The following is a 21,342-nucleotide window of genomic DNA, read 5'->3' on the forward strand; positions in this document are numbered from 1 at the left end:
TGATGTTAAGTAGTACAATTTAAAATGTCAGTCAAACGATAAAAACCAAACAACAAATAAATACATTGTTTTAAGGCAACATGGGATAATTGCTGTATAATATAGTTGTCACATTCAATAAATACATTTTTTTAAGGCCACATGGGATAATTGCTGTAAGATATAATTGTCATATTCAATAAATACATTGTTTTAAGGCAACATGGGATAATTTCTGTAAGATATAGTTGTCATGTTCAATAAATACATTGTTTTAAGGCAACATGGGGTAATTTCTGTAAGATATAGTTGTCATATTCAATAAATACATTGTTTTAAGGCCACATGGGATAATTGCTGTAAGATATAGTTATCATATTCAATAAATACATTGTTTTAAGGCAACATGGGATAATTGCTGTAAGATATAGTTGTCATATTCAATAAATACATTGTTTAAGGCAACATGGAGTAATTTCTGTAAGAAAATTTCACATTCAATAAACCAAAATTGTTTTTAAAAACCACATGGGATAAATTTCGAAGAAAATAGTTTTCAATTTAAAAAAAACAATTGTTTTTAAAAACCCCATGGGGAAATGCTAAATTTTAATTTTCAATTTTTAAAAAATTTTTCATATGTAAAAAACCAAAAAAAGGTGAAATTTTTGGGTTTTTTGGGTCTATTTTGGGGAAAAAAAAATTTTAAAATTCATAAAAAAATATTAAAAAAAACTTAATTTATGTTAAAAATACATTTAAGCGAGCCCAAAAAATCTTTTCCCAAAATTTCTAAATTCATATAAGAAGAATGAATAAAGGCCAAAAAAGTTGCTAAAAATTTTTTGTGAAGAAATTTATTTCCAAATTTAAAAGGGCCCATTTCCAAAGGGCATATATATAACAATATGCACCGCCATTAACATTTTTAGAATTCCATTCTGTTCATCCAATGATAGTCATGTTCGTAAATCAAATAAAGTTGTGTATATGCATACGCATTCAAGCGAAAAATGGTTAACGTTACATATAAATAAGAAATAAATATATTGATTTTTATTTCATTTGCGGATGTATTTTACCCACATATTATGTTACATGCATTGAACTATGAGGCAGGGAGAAACTGCATACCTTAAAAATGAGAGATTGCATTAATCTAACGTATGATTCTGACCTCTTCAACATATTAATTCAATTAAATGGGGGGGGGGGGGTATTTCACATACACGTAAAAGCGTGTCTGTATATTTTCTTCGAAAGACCCCTGTGCAAATGGCTATACTTCATTCATATCCTAAAAACATGTTTATCATACTTAAATTGTTAAAAATATAATGCAATATCATACTTCAAAAACAAAAACTTAATGACCAAATTTCCTTTTTCTCTTATAGATAAATAAGTTAGACAATTGAATAATAAACTCATTTAAAGAAATAGTGTTGCCGGAAAGATTCTCCTAGACAATCAAAACTTTACTGCAACAAAAAATGTAGACGAAAAAGAAGAAATAAGCACGGAAACATAAAAAGTAGATTCTTGAAATACAACGTGGTTAAAATTCGGCAGCATCCAATTCAACATAGCAATTGTTTGAGCAGTATTCAGTGCTTCTGCAGAGTTCCATTAAAATTGAGATAACAACATTTTTATTTGTTTTCGCAGACAAATTATATGTTCTGATTTATGCATCATTCAGATGACACTCTAGACAGAATCTTTTTGAAAATGTTTACATCAAAAATAATAAATACTTATTCCGAAATGATTTGATTTGAGAAGATGAACGATGAAGGAAAAGATTTGATAATGTCATATCAGTATAACATTTTGTTAACCACAAACGAGAGAGATGCCCGAATATTGAACGAGAACAAACGAGAGAGATGCCCGAATATTGAACGAGAACAAACGAGAGAGATGCCCGAAAATTGAACGAGACTAAACTTTCTGTTAACCACAAACGAGAGAAATGCCCGAATATTGAACGAGACTAAACTTTCTGTTAACCACAAACGAGAGAGATGTCCGAATATTGAACGAGAGTAAACTTTCTGTTAACCACAAACGAGAGAGATGCCCGAATATTGAACGAGAGTAAACTTTCGCTGTCTTACCATTTTAGAGCTAGAGGAACTTCCTCCAGTTTCTATTCAAATTGTATTTTGAACCTTACCAGATCCAAATCGAAATGACTCTTGGAAAGTAAATATATTATAACTATAAAAGCGTTGATAAGAAAAGCATATATTGGGGAAAAAATTTATGACAAGTCCTTTCTGTGTGTGTTCTATGATAGTTAAACAATTATCATTCATTTTGTTAGAGAAGTTCTATAGGAAACTTTAAAACCTGCGTTTATATAAGTATTTATTTACAATATAATTTAGTCTTGGTCTGATGATGAAGAAAAAAATGATGTGTGCAAAAAAAAACGTGGTAGGCCGCGGGCCACTCCGAATGAAGATATAAAAAACTTCACAAATGGAGAGATCCGACGTTTTATTAAAAGCTACAAGAAATATGGTGATCCACTGTCACGGTAAGTGTTCGTTTTTTTGTTTAAATTAAGGATTATACAGAAATAAATGACCCATTTTCAAAATTTAAACAATCTTTTTATTTGGGTTGATGAATTTTTTGTTTGTTTGTTTCATTTTACGCCTTTTTCAACAGTATTTCAGTTATATAGGCGGGTAGTTTCCTAACCATCGTTCCTGGAGAGTTACACCAGTACTAGACTACCTTCCTCCGCGCTAAACTACCAAAGCATTTCCCGGGGATCAAACCCACGCCAGAGAGGTAACTGGATTAGAAGTCATCGACTCTAACCCCTCGACCACGGAGGCGGTTGATGAAGATACAAGAGCTGTTTTGCATATTTTTATGCTGTGAATAATGATAGATTAGCGAACTACCTACAATTGGATGAATTTATTCATTTAGAATTACTTCATTGAATTATTAAACCCCCGAAACAAAGTTTGGGGGAGTATATAGGAGTCACTTTTTGTCGGTCCAGACGTCCGTTGCATTTTCCTTGTCCATAACTTGAAGACTACTCATTGGAATTCAATATAATTACATACAATGGTCAAGCATATTGAGAGGAAATGCAGTGCATAAGAACCATAACTCTATATTGACTAATTACAGAGTTATTGCCTTTTGTTACTTTTCCTTGTCCGGAGCATAACTTGAAAAGTACTGGTTAGAATTCAAAACAACTTCATACAATGGTCAAGCACAATAAGAGGAAGTGCAGTGCACAAGAACCATAACTCTATCTGAAGTAATTACAGAGATATTGCCCTTTGTTACCTTTCCATTGCTTTTTTTGTCTGGAGCATAACATGAAGACTAATGGTTGGAATTCAATATGACTTCATACAATCATCAAGCACATTAAGAGGAAGTGCAGTGTACAAGAACCATCACTCTATCAGTATTTATAGAGTTATTGCCCTTTTTTACCTTTCCATTGCTTTTTTCTTGTCCAGAGCATAACTTGAAAACTACTATTCAATACAATTTCATACAATGGTCAAATATATTGAGAGGAAGCGCAGTGCACAGAAACCATAACTCTTTCTTGACTCAATTAATCTTGGAATTTAATACAACTTCATACAATGGTCAAAGGCAATGAGAGGAACTGCAGTGTACTATAACCATAACTCCATCTTTAGTATTTTTAGAGTTATTGCCCTTATTTCCTTTTCCTTGTCTGAATTATAACTTAAAAACTAATGTTTAGAATTCAATGCAACTTCATACAATGGTCAAGCCAAATGAGAGGAAGTGCAGTGCTCAAGAAGCGTAACTCTTTCTGGCCTTATTACATAGTAATTCAATAAAACTTCATCATTGGTAAACCACATTAAAAGGAAATGCAACATACAAGAACCACAACTATCTATAATTGCCCACAACCATAACTCTATTTTAATTCTTTAGCAAGGTATTCTCTTACTAGTAACTTTCTCATTTCCGAAGCAGTCTTGGGGGGGGGGAGGGTATTAATCACATTTAATGATAGTTCTAGTTTGCATTGAAGTATAATAGATTTTTGAATCACATTGGAAGGAATGCCATGCGCATTTAAGAGTTTTAGTATTACTGGAAAAATTCATAGTTGTTTTTTGTTTCTTTAGAACATCTATTAGATAATATATATATGGTTATGTAAAGCTATATTATAATGTTTGGCTATTTTTTACAGGTTAATTGATATTGCTGGTGACGCAGGTTTAAAACAATCACATTCTGAACTGAGAAAGTTGGCAGAAGAACTCAAATCCTCCTGTGAACAAGTACACCAGTACTAAACTACCTTCCTCCTTGCTAAACTATGAAAAACAAGATCAACAAGGAAAGGCGGCGTTCAATGAACGCAACCCCCATATGACCCAGCAACAATAACCAATGGCAAGGAGCCCAGGCGGACCCCAAACATAAAAAGGACAGGGCAACGACACGTTAATCATTAAATGATAAATAATTTGTAACTGATTAGGAATTCAAAGAAATTAATAATTGGCCCACAAAGGGGAAGGGGACAGAAGACCGGGGGGAACGGGGGGGGTTAATCAAAGAAATAAAAACTAGAGGCAATGGGGAAGATACTTACCGTAGACGAGAAAACAACAAGGGACACAAGCAAAAGTGTCACCAAAACAGTATGAAACAACATAGACATACATCTGAGGAACACAGTGGGGTGCCGCCTTGGAACGGTCAGCAGCATAATAATGACTGCTGGGGAGTTTAAACCGGTTAATGGTGCACCAAACCTCGCTCTTAGCCCCACCATGTTCCTATAAACGAGACAGTGTAAATAAAATGAATCCCCGCCAAGTGAAATTCTAACAGTTGTCATGGTTACAAAAGGTTAAATAAGTAAAACACTAAAATGATCATGTAGAAACATATAAAAGTAAACCCAATGACCATAAGAAAAGTACTCAATGTCCTAAAGGAAGACAGAGCAACAAGAAAATCACCTACAAGGGCCCGACGAAGCAAGGCAGAAGACGAACATTAAGACAATTCAGTCCCAAAGGGCTTTACGAACTATCCATCATAGAGTCTCCCACTTGGTCCGTCAGATGCAATCAAAAGAGGAAAGCGTAGTGTCCAACTGTAAAAGGGTTGAACACTAAACATGCAGTATGTCTTAAAATAGTAGGGTCATAACCTCTTTTAATAAAACGTTTAATGAGTTTAGTAAAAACAGCAGAAAAATTACCATGACCCAAAATCTTACGAAGTTTGTAAACCACCTCGCCATAAAAACCAGGCTGGCTAATCCCTTGTCGCAGAAGAGTTTTTAAATCACTATTGAATTTAGAAATTAAATCAAAGTTACGATTGTAAGCATCTCCCGGGGATCGAACCCACGCCAGAGAGGTAACTGGATTAGAAGTCATCGACTCTAACCCCTCGACCACGGAGGCGGTCTTTAGAAAAAGTAAAAAAATATTGAGCATTGCCCCTGCCCAACAGTAGATCTTATAATTTCATTAAGTTTACAAATGCAGAGGAATACGACCTAGACAGTATTACGAAAACAACATATATTGTCCACCATTCTGGCCCGAAAATATCAATTTTCGTAGCCAAAACACATGTAAAAATCAAAAAAGAAATGTTCTTAAATTATCATATTTATGTTTTATTTGTCAGGAAAACATTTTTCTAATAATATAATAATCAAGTTAAGTACAAAATATGTTGCATTTGTGTCGTATCATAATGACTTTATTTTATTTTTAATACTCAAGTAGAGATAAAAAGAAATATTCGGAGGCTGTATTGTTGAGAACTCAGCAGGTGTCAAGTGCTGTGTGGCAGCCGTAAAAAATTGCCCCGTACTTCACTTCAGTGTTGTTATGTTTTCTGGTCCTTCGGGATCATTGGTGGTGTCAACACTATAAAGTGTTGAGAATTGAGTACCGCTCAAGCCGGTGCTAGGGGGCGTGAGGGATGTTGCACTTATTCATTATCCGTCATGTACAGACTCAATCAAACCGGGTCTGCAATTCTTACGTTATTATGTTGTGATTAATGTTTCCGAGGGATCACTTTGTTTCCAGAATTTTGTACTTCACAACAGCAGGTGTCAAGTGCTGTGTGGCAGCCGTAAAAAGTTGCCCCGTACTTCAATTCAGTGTTGTTATATTTTCTGGTCCTTTGGGATCATTTGTGCCAACATTATAAAGTGTTGAGAATTGAGTACCACTCAAGCCGGTGCTAGGGTGTGTGAGGGATGTTGCACTTATTCATTATCCCTCATGTACAGACTCAATCAAACCGAGTCTGCAGTTTTACGTTATTATGTTGTGATTAATGTTTCCGAGGGATCACTTTGTTTCCAGAATTTCATATGATTATGTAAATAAAATTACTTATTTGTTAACATAAGGGCCATGATGGCCCTGAAGTCATTCACCTGTATATAGGCGCCGGAGCGGGGCCAGTTTTAACCCCGGGTTTTTTTATTTGAACAAACATTAGAAGATGCTTCATGCCAAACATCTAATGTCTAGCTCGTTGGGTTTTTTATAAGAAGATTTTTCAAAAGTTTTTTTCTTTACACATATTGTTAAAAAAATAATGAAACACCTGGGGCAGGGCCAGTTTTGACACCAGGGCTTTTTTTTAAACAATCTTTGTAGGCACTTACTTAAAAATATTTCATGCTTAATATCTTAAATCAAGGTATTCGGGTTTTTTCTAAGAAGATTTTTGAGTTGGGTGGTTCCAATATTCTTACCTACTTGAATAATGTTGAATCACCCTTGGGATATGTTGCCTGCTTTTTAAATTTGTATTTTGACGTCTTATCTGTGATACGCAGGCTTCATAACCTCTGATTCCCTTTCCAAATTCCATTTTATTTAGTTCCGCCCATTGTTTTCTCGTTTAGGGCACACGCATTTTATTACTTGGGGACCATACGCCGCTTTTCATGGAATGGCACGGAAGTGTCACATTGAAGGTTCAATGATAACCGCCGTATGAACACATCTGCGGATGTTTCTAAATTCAAAATTTTACTATTTCACGTTTAAATGTTGAATTCTGCTTAAGCCGGTGCTACGGGGCGTGGACGATAACTTGCATTATCCAGTACCGTCCATGAACAGGCTCAATCAAACCAAGCCTGCAACATTTTCAATTTTGCCGTGTTGAGCTTTTTTAGGGATTCTGTATTTATCTATTTGCTATACATATATAAGGAAAATCAATGTACCCCGGGGCGGGACCAATTTTGGCCAAAGGGCTTTTATTTGAACAATCCTGGTAGACACTCAATAGAAGATGTTTCATGCTTAGTATCTAAATTCTAGCTATTTGTTTTGTTTTTTTTTCAATAGAAGAATTTTTTAAGTTTTTGCAATACACATATAAGGAAAATCAATGACCCCTAGGTCAGGGCCAATTTTGACCCCAGGGCTTTTAAGTGTTGAGAATTGAGTACCGCTCAAGCCGGTGCTAGGGGGCGTGAGGGATGTTGCACTTAATCATTATCTCTCATGTACAGACTCAATCAAACCGAGTCTGCAATTCTTATGTAATTTTGTTGTGATTAATGCCTCCGAGGGATCACTTTGTTTCAAGAATTTTATCTGAACAAACTTGTTAAGTTGGTAGACACCCATTAGAAGATATTTCATGCTAAACAACTTAGCTCTAGCTCTTTGGGTTCCTTCAAAGAAGATTTTGTATGTTTCTACTTTATGCATATAGGGAAAATAAATGACCCCATGGGGCGTGGCCAATTTTGACTAAAGGGCTTTTATTTCAACAACATTTGTAGACACTCACTAGAAGATGTTTCATGCCAAAAATCTAACCTCTAGCTTGTTGGGTTTTTTAGAAGAAGATATTTGAAGTTTTATCTTATGGATGCCATGGCAACCAAAGTTCTGCATGGAATTTAATTATTTGAACAATTTGCAAAGGTGACCACCAAAGGAACATTCCTGTGAAGTTTGGATGAAATTGGCTGAGTGGTTGATGAGGAGATGTCATTTAAAGTAAAAGTTTACGGACGGACTGATGGACGACGGACGGACGGACGAAAAGCGATCACAAAAGCTCACCCTGTCACTTTGTGACAGATGAGCTAAAAAAGTAAACAAATGTTCATGGACGGTACAGGAAAGTGCAAGTTACCGTACACGCCCCCTAGCACCGGTTAAGCAGAATTCAACATTTAAACATGAAATAGTAAAATTTTGAATTTAGAAACATCCGCAGATGTGTTCATACGGCGGCGTATGGTCCCCAAGTAATAAAAAGCGTGTGCCTTAAACGAGTAAACAATGGGCGGAACTAAATAAAATGGAATTTTGAAAGGGGATCAGAGGTTATGAAGCCTGCATATCACAGATAAGACGTCAAAAGACAAATTTAAAAAGCAGGCAACATACCCTTAGGGTGATTTAACATTATTCAAGTGGGAATATTGGAACCACCCAACTAGAAAATGCCGAAAAGTTGAAGCTAAAAATACCACAAGCACAACAAAGATGTCGTGCTGAACGATCTTTAAGGATCGAAAATATAACATCATTGATTGAGGTATGACCCACCTAATGCATTACCTCCACTTTGAAGAGTACTCAAATAGGCTAGAACTATAGCCAACTGCATTGAAACTGAGGGGCGCGGGTTCAAGCCCCAGAAGAGGCAACTTTTAATTCTTTCTTTTTGTTTTCTTTGAACATTTTTTGTGTCTCTCAGATCACTCTTGATAAGAAAAAAAGTGTTTTATTTTAATTATAAAATTATTATTGGTATTTATTGGCTAAATTGTGCCATACTTATTATCAAATAGTATTTTATATTTGACAAGCACATCCATTATATTTTAAAGAAAATTTATGCAAACTTTGTAAACAGCCCCTTATTTGAGTAAATTTTAGGGATATTTGAATAAGGCCCTCCAAGTAGAAAAATGATCAAACAACTACTTAAAATGAGTCGCGTAGGGTAAAAAATATGATAAACAAGATCAACAAGGAAAGGCGGCGTTCAATGAACGCACATAATTGCACTTGTATACATATTTCAAACATTTGAGTAGATACAATAATTTTGCTTGGTCATTTGTTAGCTATTGAATGCTATTATTTGTTTCTTAAATATTTTCTATAGGAAAACATTATTTCATAATGATTATATAATAGAATAATAAGAGTTTCTCATTTCTGAAAAAGATCCCTTCTAATAGCCAAAATATGATAAACAAGATCAACAAGGAAAGGCGGCGTTCAATGAACGCAACCCCCAAGTTTCACTTTAGAAAAATCTCCATAACTCGTAAACCATACGGTAAACTTTGTTTAAATTTTGCATTCTTGTGTCTTTTAAGGTATATAACTGACCTATGTTGTCAATTTTATAGTTCCTTATAGTGCCCATTAAGGGGCTCATACCTTAAATGCACGGGGAGATTTTCACAGCCGCCACACGGCACAAATAACACAGATGTGATCATAAAATAGGTAAATACAGAATCCCTAAAGAAAGCACAAAACCGCAAAATTGAAAATGGTGCAGGCTCGGTTTGATTTAGCCTGTTCATGGACGGTACTGCATTGGTTGATGTACAACGTTTAGCTTCCAGCATGTGGTTTTGACTCCTGTTTGTTTGTTTGGATTTTTACGGCACGTCAACACATAACTGGCCATATCGTGCCGAATGCTATAATAGGCTTAAAATGTTATGTTTAACTTTGTAAATGACAATTAGATCCTAGAATACAAGTTTATCTCTTTCAAATAATCAATTATGTTTTTTGATGGAATTGTATTAAAAAGTTCTTTGAGCGAATTTACAGAATAAAATCTATTACGAGCCTGTGAAAAATCATGACATTCAAGAAGAAAATGCTTGACAGTAAAATTTTCATTACAACCTACACAGAAAGGGGTATTTTCATTTTAGTGTGTCCAATTCGGCATCGAAGAAGAACTGTTTGATCACGTCGGTTTGACAGAGATAAAGATGGTGACACAACAAGAGATTGGTTTATATCAAACCGAGCCTGCAACATTTTCAATTTTGCCGTGTTGGGCTTTCTTTAGGGATTCTGTATTTATCTATTTTATATCGTGAAGTTTATTAAAAACGGCATTGTCCCAATTTGCTTTCCATTCAGATGATACGAGTTTATTTATAGCCGGTCTAAAATCACAAGCAGTTTTTTGAAAATTTAATGATTGTTTAGCTAAAATATGATAAACAAGATCAACAAGGAAAGGCGGCGTTCAATGAACGCAACCCCCACATGACCCAGCAACAATAACCAACGGCAAGGAGCCCAGGGGGACCCCAAACAAAAACAGGACAGGGCAAAGACAGAGCACGGACAGGCCAATCATTAAATGATAATTAATTTGTAACTGATTAGGAATTCAAAGAAAATAACCTAGGCCCACAAAGAGGAAGGGGACAGGAGACCGGGGGGAGGGGGTGGGGAGTAATCAAAGAAACAAAAACTAGAGGCAATGGGGAAGATACTTACCGTAGACGAGAAAACAACAAGGGACACAAGCAAAAGTGTCACCAAAACAGTATGAAACAACATGGACATACATCTGAGGAACACAGTGGGGCGCCGCCTTGGAACGGTCAGCAGCATAATAATGACTGCTGGGGAGTTTAAACCGGTTAATGGTGCACCAAACCTCGCTCTTAGCCCCACCATGTTCCACCATGTTCCTATAAACGAGACAGTGTAAATAAAATGAATCCCCGCCAAGTGAAATTCTAACAGTTGTCATGGTTACAAAAGGTTAAATAGGTAAAACACTAAAATGATCATGTAGAAACATATAAAAGTAAACCCAATGACCATAACAAAGGTACTCAATGTCCTAAAGGAAGACAGAGCAACAAGAAAATCACCTACAAGGGCCCGACGAAGCAAGGCAGAAGACGAACATTAAGACAATTCAGCATCTACTTTTTCATTTCCTCGTATTCCCACATGACTTGGAATCCAATATAATTTAACATATTTTGTGTTTAGTATATCATGAAATCGTAAAAGAAGTTTCTTTACCATGATATTGTCAGATTTTATATTTTTAATGGATATTAAAACAGAAAGCGAGTCAGAAAATATCACAAATTTATCGTGGGTATGCTGTGCTATGTATGACAATGCTAAATCGATAGCTTTTGCTTCAGCAGTAAAAATTGATGCATTATCTGGTAACCTCATACTAGATGTAAAATTATTTTCAAACACAGCCGCACCTACTTTGCAACCTTCTTTTGAACCGTCAGTTTAAATATGTATAAAAGCTCGAGCGAATCTAATTAACTGAGATAAAATAGTATGAAACAACATTGACATACATCTAAGGAACACAGTGGGGCACCGCCTTGGAACGGTCAGCAGCATAATAATTACTGCTGGAGAGTTTTAACCGGTTAATGGTTCACCAAACACTTCTGCGACAAGGAATTAGCCAGCCTGATTTTTACGGGGATTTTGTTTACTTCGTTAGATCTTTGGTCATTGTAATTTTGCTGTTGTGTTTACTAAAATTTTTAAACGTTTTAATAAAAGTAGTTATGACCCTATTATTTTAAGACATACCGCAGGCCTAGTGTTCAACCCATATACAGTTGGACACTACGCTTTCCTCTTTTGATTACATATGACGGATCAAGTGGGAGACTCTACGATGGACAGTTCTTAAAGCCCTTTGGGACGGAATTGCCTTAATGTTTGTCTTCTTTCTTGCTTCGTCGGGATCTTGTGGGTGATTTTCTTGTTGCTCTGTCTTTCTTTAAGACATCGAGTACTTTTGTTATGGTGATTGGGTTTACTTTAATATGTTTCTACATGATGATTTTAGTGTTTTACTTATTTAACTTTTGTAACAACTGTTAGAATTTCACTTGGCGGGGATTCATTTTATTTACACTGTCTTGTTTATAGGAATATGGTGGGGCTAAGAGCGAGGTTTGGTGCACCATTAACCGGTTTAAACTCCCAAGCAGTATTTATGCTGCTGACCATACGAAGGCGGCGCCCCTCTGTGTTCCTCAGATGAATGTCTATGTTGTTTTATACTGTTATGGTGACAGTTTTATGTCTCTTGTTTATTTCTCGGCTACGGTATACTGATTTTATCGACCTGTCAATTATGAATACATTATAGCACTCATTTAGATATTCGATCCCACTTCTGGTTTGTCCGTTTATTTTACGAGAATCGATATGGAGTATATCACAAACGGTTGGAAACTCCCACTAGCTTGATGTAGGTTTCCGTTACATCCGCAATAGCTCAGTCGGTTAAGTGATTATCTAATGCCTTAGAGATCCGGGGTTTGATCCCTACTTGACATTCTTTTTAGACTAATTCGTTCTTTATCTTAAGTATATTTTAATGAAAATGTTCTAGCGCTTGCAATATTGTCTAGTACAGGGATATTAAACAAATAAGAAACACTGATCGAATTGTCACGTTAAATGATGTATTTTAAGGCACTGAAATGACATTCATTGATTTTAATCCGAATGAATTTTCAATATTAATTCTTTAACAATGTTATATACAAAAGTATAGTATTTACAAACAAGTGCAAAACAGATTTAAAAAAAAAGAACAAACGTTACTTAAAATGATGAAAATAGTTATAAATAAGAAAAAAAACCTGGGTTTACGCGGTCTCGATCATACAACACATAGGACATTTAGATATTTTACACCCGTAGTTTACCCTATTGCGCTATAACGGTCAGTGTAACTAATTCATAGAAACAAGACGAATCCAATTACATCTTACTGCGTTTCTTTCACGGAATTTACCGAAGATTTATCGATTATTAATATATTATGTGCATAGACCGTTTAGTAAGTATGGAATTGACAGGTTAATAAAATCAAACAATAAGTATCTTCCCCTTTGCCCCTAGTTTTTATTTATTTTATTTATTCCTGCCCCCTTCCCTGTGCCTTTTGACTTTATGGGCCTAATCTTCAATTATGTATTTGTTTTCTTTTAGTTCATTATCAGTTACTAATTATTTATTCTTATGTAGTGGTTTGCCTGCCAGTGCTCTGCCTTATGCCCTGTCCTTTTTTTGTTTGGGGTCCTCCTGGGCTCCTTGCCACTGACGCTTGTTACTGGGTCGGGTGAGGGCTGCGTTCATTGAACGCCGCCTTTCCTTGTCGATCTTGTTTATCATATTTTATTTGGTGCAGACAAGCTGTTAGAGGATCTTTTGCAATTGACCGTAACGTACGACCTTTACCTAGCAACACCGTTCTTTCGAATGACACGCCTTCTCGTTATTGTGAACATATTAAGTTACATTTTTTTTTTAATTTTGCCTTCTTATTACAAAATAGATAGTAATAAACAAAATTGATAATGTTTGCAGGCTCGGTTTGATTGAGACAGTTCATGGACGGTATTAGAAAGTGCAATTTAGCGTCCACGCCCTAGCACCGGCTTGGCTAGAATTCAACATTTAATTATAGTAAAGTTATATCCCTCACAAGAATAACTGGACGGACGCACACACCAAACCGATGTTTAGCTTTGTGCAAGCAGGTTGAGGTATAAGTATTTCAGCTATTGTTAGCGTGCGTGATCATCAGAGGCGACTAGATGTGGTCAATTTAGTGGAACCCCCTTGTGTGGAGGTACGTTTATAACACCCGAGAGTAGCCAAATTATCTTTATTTATATATTTGACCTTAATTATGTTGGTGCGCCGTAAAACCAAACTCTGTTAATCTCTCATAAACAAACTAAATCAAACCGAATGGGCAATAGTATTTTTCTCCCTGCTCCGGAAATGTCACCTTTTGTACACAATATTTACTACATATATATCTTTATTTTTCTACTTGGCTTAATCTCAATTTGTAAATGTTTAGTACACTGGCAGTGATAAACAAATGCTGAAGATTTGGCGCCGGAATGTTCGTAACGACCGTAAATGCATAACATTGAAAACAAAATAGATAAATACAGAATCCCTAAAGAAAGCCCAACACGGCAAAATTGAAAATGTTGAAAACAATACTTGCCTTGTTCATAATTTATATATTAACTATAAATTATACAAAGGAGTGTAATCTTATTCGCTTATATATTTTCCACAAAAAAGAATTTAGATGGTTTCATTTTCTCTCCTTTTTTGCATTTTATCTGGTTACGTCATTGTTTATACTATATTTACAAATAAACAGTAAATATCACATGTTTACGTTTCTGTTGTTCACTTGTGTTGAAAACATTTGCCCGAGTCAAGGCATCGAAAGGTATCTTATGTCTGTCTCCGCCAGTAAATCGTGGGAGTCACCATGACCTATACTGTGTTTGTCCGCCGTAAAACCCAACCAAATTCAATATTTTAATAACGGTATATACGGCAATAAGTAATGCAGTCATAACAATATGTAAGTGTCAGTATTTTTCTAACATTGTGTAGTTATCAACAATATTAACTATAATATGAAAAGAAACGGAGAAACTGATACATATATCTAATAAAGTTCTAAGAAAAACCGTTTTGTAGGTGATTTTCTTGTTGCTCTGTCTTCTTCCTTTAGGACATTGAGTACTTTTGTTATGTCATTGGGTTTACTTTCATATGTTTCTACATGATCATTTTAGTGTTTTACTTATTTAACCTTTCGTAACCATGACAACTGTTAGAATTTCACTTGGCGGGGATTCATTTTATTTACACTGTCTCGTTTATAGGAACATGGTGGGGCTAAGAGCGAGGTTTGGTGCACCATTAACCGGTTTAAACTCCCCAGCAGTCATTATTCTGCTGCTGACCGTTCCAAGGCGGCGCCTCACTGTGTTCCTCAGATGTATGTCCATGTTGTTTCATACTGTTTTGGTGACACTTTTGCTTGTGTCCCTTGTTGTTTTCTCGTCTACGGTAAGTATCTTCTCCATTGCCTCTAGTATTTATTTCTTTAATTGCACCCCCTTTCCCCGGTCTCCTATCCCCTTCCTCTTTGTGGGCCTATTATTATTTTCTTTGAATTCCTAATCAGTTCCAAATTATTTATCATTTAATGATTAACCTGTCCGTGCTCTGTCTTTGCCCTGTCCTGTTTTTGTTCGGGGTCCGCCTGGGCTACTTGCCGTTGGTTCTTGTTGCTGGGTCATATGGGGGTTGCGTTCATTGAACGCCGCCTTTCCTTGTTGATCTTGTTTATCATATTTCATATGATTAAAATTGAGTATTAAGTAATGGTCAACTGTCATTGTACAATGCATTAGCCCGGGTGTATTGCACGAGTCATGGCTTGGGCTGTGTTGGTAGGCCGTAAAACCAAATTAAACAGGAGTTATCACTTTGTTTCCAGATTTTTATATTGACCAAAAAAGCGTAACATTTCTTATGTGTGCATTGGGCAGTATCAGAAAAAGGTTGCTAGAGTGGCGATTATGCATAGACCGTTACTGTATGGTCATATTTATTTCGTTTACAGTAGAATATTATAGCCCACGGGCAAACATTGCTACATTTTAAATCTTGTTTGGGTTTAACGGCACATAACTGGCCACACCGCACCGAACATTAAAATTGCTAACAAAAGATTATTAAACGTAATATATCGGTTAGTATAACTTAAAGGTTATAACATGAGTTAATAAATCTTAGACAACAGGTTTAATTTATCAAGTGCCCGATCATAATGATTTTGGATTTGTATGATACACAGTGTACAGAAGCTCGCAACTCTGTAAATGTGGGAAAATATGGATGATAGAAATGTTTTGAACATATATGTTTTACGCCTTTTCCAACATGATTGTACATGTAATGAATGCCAATATTGATACATGAGCAAGAAATAGCCATACGAAGATAAAATATGATAAAGTCCGCCTTAATATAAATAATCACTTTAGGTTTTTTGTTAAGGAAAAAAATAGTCAGAAATAAAAAAAATGAAGGGTTTATAAAAATAAACAAAAGGGCCATGATGGCTTAAAATCGCTCACCTGAGTCGGAGTATTTGGGTTTTTATAAAAAAAATTATTTCATATTCACTATATGCACTATATGCATACAAAGAAAATCAAAGATCCCAGGGCAAATCTTGACCCCAGGGCCGGACGGACGCCGCACGAAATGCGATCACAAACGCTTACTCTGTCACTTTGTACCAGGTGAGGTAAAAAGAAACACGTTCTTTATAAAAAATCTCGCATCATACAAGTTAAAGGATATTTAGACTGGCCCCTCTGGCGTCTTGTGCTTATATTCGGGAACACCTGCTTCAATACTTTGCCGAAGTCGGCGTAACGTAATAGAGGTATATTGGGCTGTTGGTCTGGATCAATGCTGGTTACAAGCGCATTACGTTGGTTTTGCCATGGCGCAGTTCATAATTTTTATATTCAACTCATTCAACTCACAACAGTACATACCTCCATCTCCGGGTTATTCCTTTTTTGCAGACCCTGATGGTAATACGTAAATTTTTGTTAAGAAGAACAATGTTACCATAGCAAATCTTTCTAACAGCTTCTTCCTACGATCAGTTTCTTTTGTATAGAGGTCAAGTCAGAGGTCAAATCAAGTCAGAGGTCAAATCTGAGGTCAAGTCAGAGGTCGAGTCAGTGGTGACACCAGCCTGCACTTATGCAGTCAAGTCAGCCAGGGTTTTCATTTTCATGTGAGGCAACAGATGTGCCAACGAAAATAAACCAATTTATTTGGCTAAGTGTCAAGGGGGATATTTTGATCTACAAGCTTAAAATACAACTGATTTTAACATTTCAACAAATGATAGTGATCGCCAATCTGTAATTCATGAAAATGCTGAAGTCAACCTTAATTTAAGCAGTCCAGCCAGCCTGTATTTACCAGGTCAAGTCAGCCTGCCCTTTCACAAGTGTTACTAGACTAATCTGTGTGTCATTTGCCAAATTTTAGGAATCGAAATTCTTCCCAATAACATCAGGGCTTAGTCTGCTTAGCGCATATGTGACGTAATTGGCAATAAAAAATATATATTTAACTATACAATTGCAAGTAGTAACTAACCAGTTAATTTAATTTTGCAAGGAGTTTAGGGGCCAAAATATGGATCCATGCAAGTGATTTTTTTCTCCATTGTTTAATGAAATTCCACAATTGTCAAATTCTAGTAAGTTGTGCTAAAAATAGATTTTTACACTTTTGCCCATACAGCTTTTATTTATTGACAGTTGTATTTCATATTTGGTAGGAAGATAACTTGCATGGTATTCTTCCTTTGGATGGAGTAAGGGGTCAGTTGGGTCAAGGTCACAAGTGCTAAAAATAGATTTTTACACTTTTGCCCATACAGCCTTTATTTATTGACAGATGTATTTCAAATTTGGTAGAAAGATAACTTACATGGTATTCTTCTTTTGGATAGAGTTAGGGGTCGGTTTGGTCAAGGTCACCAGTGCTCAAAATAGATTTATACACTTTTGCCCATACAGCCTTTATTTAATGACAGTTGTATTTCATATTTGGTAGGAAGATAACTTGCATGAAGTTGAATATTTTTCAACATCACAAGTCAGAGCAATGACTTGGCAACTTATATTTTTCACAATTACAAAATGCCATGACTTTGTCAAGCTATAAAACTTGTGTTTACAATTTTTTGGCGATTTTTCCGTCCATAACTGAGTGAATGGGTAAGCATATTTTGAAGTATTGCTACTGACAAGAATCTGAGCCGGGGGCATTTGTGTTTAACAAACACGTTCTTGTTTCTTAACAAATTAACAAGGTTAATTATTTAATGCAATTTAATAAGAAATTGAAGTGTACTTTTTTCATTGTTTCACGGAATCGTTTAATACTGTCCTAAACTTATGAACATACATTAAGCTTCATTTTAAAAACGTGTTTCACTAGAACTATGTCGGTGTGCCGTGAAACCAACCAAACAAACACAATCGACTTTGAGACCTTGTGTCATTCAGTTGATTTATAGTTGATGTTGGCATACAGGGATGCCCTGGACAGTACGTATAATGATACTTCCTTAATATCTAAATGTTGAATACTGCTTTAACCAGTATAAAGGGACGTTGACAGTAACTTGCACTTCTAATAAACTCAATCAAACCGAGCCTGTAACATCTTCAATATGGTCGTTTTGTGCGTTCAATTGAGCTTCTTTTTTTCTTTTCTTTTTTCTCGCACATCGACCTTATAACCGATCGATCGTTACCTATACACAACAATGACTCCCTAGCACTGCATTAAGCCTATTTTTTATAAGACATTATTCATTGTTACAAATTGCATTATGATTTATGCTCTCTGGACAATGCTAGTGTAGGTTAAAATTGACAATGATAGAAAGTGGAAAGATCACCAAAAGTATGGCAAACATACATGCTTATTTTAAAGTGTAAAACACTTTGTTTATGTTATTATGGATGCAAATTTAATATGAAATTTTACAAATTAACAAGGACAACATTTTATTGTATACCGGTATTAGATTTTATTTACGCATACAATTTCATACTTTTTAAGATAGTTTACCAGAGAAATGAAGCGTTGGAATCTAAATTTTAAATGGAAGCATATGTTTTCGCTTGTTTCACGTCATAATTTATTCTGTCTAATTTTCTAAAAAGCTTTATTTTGAAAACGCTATTCTCTAGAACTGTGTTAGTGTACCGTAAAACCATTCTACCTGGCTATATATTTTATTATAAATGAAGTATTTATTTGCATCATGACCGGTCAAAATCAACTACGTTTGACAGAAAATAAGAAATAAAGTAAAACATTTTGTTTATGGTATGTTGGATGCAAATATCATATGAATAGATACGTATCGTTTTTCAAAACATATAATTCACAAGTTCAATTGATAAAGCTATGGCAAAAATGAATTGTATGTTAATTTGTATGCCATGATTAATAAAGTGTATATGAAATTGTTATACAAAATGTTTACATAATGTTATGATGCTCACCCTTAAGTTTCATTTTAGCCGCGTCGTGACAAAACCAACATAATGCGTTTGCAACCAGCATAGATCCAGACCAGTCTGCGCATCCGCGCAGTCTGATCAGGATCCATGCTGTTCGCTTACAAGCCTATAACAAGTAGACAAACTGATAGTTAACAGCATGGATCCTGATCAGACTGCGCGGATGCGCAGGCTGGTCTGGATCCATGCTGGTCGCAAGCGCTCTATGTTGGTTTTGTTGTGACACAGCTCATTTAATAAATTTCATATAAACAGAAATAGCGACATTTCATTTATTAATTGGGTTTTATATCGACTCCAGATTTTATTATGGTGTCCTGACAACCAAAATGAGCTTTATAAGCATAAAAAATGGCAACCTCATTCTGGCGAAATCAGAAGTACAATATCTCTTTGCATGAGAAACTCCGCCTTCAGATCATCCGTACATCAATGTTAAATCAACAAACATGACTATAAGTAGCAGTCCTAATTTAACGGTAAATTTCTGCATTGTAACGGATGTTTTCATACAAATTTAAACTTTTTATGAGATGATTGCTTTTTACTGAACATCAGGCCTCGTGCACCGTGAAGTTTAACGGTTAACATGTGTTTGCACAAGAAAATCTCATATTTGTTGTGTTCCGGATAGCACCTATACCACTGTGACGTAGCGCTTACACAAGCTTATTATAATCTTCATTTGCATGTTAAAATTCGTATACGAACTTTAGTGTTACCGTGGGGTTTTCGTTTATAATCCTAATTTATGAACAATATTTGATGAAATTTACAACAATACTATTCAACAGGTTAATGAATCTGTAGAATGCTTGGTTTTAAGGCCGACGGCAAAACTATTTTTACATATTTATTTAATGTAGCTTTACCTCACTGAATCATTCATTGTGATATCATCAACAGAATAACACAATTAAATATCTTTTTTCTAAACAAATAAACCAGATAAGTGTACATTTTTCACTGTTTCACGGCATTGTTTAATACTGCCTTATACTTCACGAACATATATTGAGCTTTATTTTGAAAACATTATTCACTAGAACTGTGTTTGTGCGCCGCAAAACCAACCAACAAACGCAATCAACTTTGAGACCTTATGTCATTCGGTTGATTTATAGTTGATGTTGGTATGCAATGATGCCATGGACCGTACGCATAATGATACTTCCTAAATATCCAAATGTTGAATACTGCTTAAACCGGTATATAAGCGGGCGTTGACAGTGACTTGCACTTTCCAACAAGCTCAATCAAACCGACCCTGCAACATTTTCAATTTTGTCGTTTTGTGCGTTCTATAGAGATTCTTTACTTCTCTTTTTTAATTTCTGGTCATAAAGGCAGATCAGAAAAGCATTGAAAAGCATTGTCACCGTAGATGAAAGCACGGGGTTAAATCAAACAATTTAACATTTAAAAAAAAAAAAAAAAAAAAAACGAACTAAATTTAAATGCGTTTTTGAAAAAGTCAATGCAAATGTGAATCGTTAGGTCAAAAAAAATAAAATGTTAATGTTTCATAAGACATCGCGCTTTAAGCGTGCTTATTTTGTATTGTATTATATGATAAATTTAAAACTAGTCATTGTTCTCTTAATGGAAATAAATAACGTTCGTATTGTAATCTAGTGAAACAATAAAAGTCATTTATCAGGTCATATCATCCTACTACTTGTCATCTGCGTTTGACACCAAAATATCACTGTGTATCTAATTACTTAATATTACTCTAGAAATTCATTCTTCAATTTTATTTTCCTAACTTGGAAAATCTAAATTGCTATATCTGTTTGAGATAATTGTTCTTTCTTGCAATATGGAAATGAGACTTATCGTATAAATGTCTCACAGATAAGCAGTAACGTCTTTACTGTCACTTATAAACTCTAAAGACTTTTAGCAATAGTTGTGTGAAATAAACAAGTAAGATCTAAACGAGGTGACTATTTTATAGTACGAAAACACAGAGCTGTAAACAGAGCATAAGTTACTCAAGCACAATTCGTATAACAAAATATGTCAATGCTCGCAATGCTAAACAGACCTCTGCGCTGATCATCATTTGTAACAGTTGAGATAATTTAAGATAACTTGAGAATTGACCAAACAGAGAGAAATTACTACATCATCAAGAGTCGCGATATACATATACAGTATTCTCGGCACCTAATGAGAGCATAAAAATCGAAATCTTACACCGATATACGTCGAGATGCACTGATACGCTTCCCGTATGAGTGAATAAGTATCAATTATAGAGCTTATACCGAGTATGTCTTAATTGTCTCTAAGAACTATATAAGTGTACAACTAGATCTATTGGGAGGAACATATAAAGCCTACAT

General features: G+C 35.2%; 1 long non-coding RNA gene across 1 annotated transcript; it reads left to right on the top strand.

The window, feature by feature from the left end:
- The first annotated feature begins 895 nt into the window (after positions 1-895).
- Positions 896-20,696, top strand: LOC132717941 (uncharacterized). Its single transcript, XR_009624009.1, has 2 exons — positions 896-2,524; positions 4,205-20,696. It is a non-coding gene; the product is annotated as an uncharacterized LOC132717941 (long non-coding RNA).
- Positions 20,697-21,342: the final 646 nt, after the last annotated feature.

Source organism: Ruditapes philippinarum, unplaced genomic scaffold (genome assembly GCF_026571515.1).
Source record: "Ruditapes philippinarum isolate M1 unplaced genomic scaffold, ASM2657151v2 ctg10927_1_1_1_1, whole genome shotgun sequence".
Taxonomy (NCBI): domain Eukaryota; kingdom Metazoa; phylum Mollusca; class Bivalvia; order Venerida; family Veneridae; genus Ruditapes; species Ruditapes philippinarum.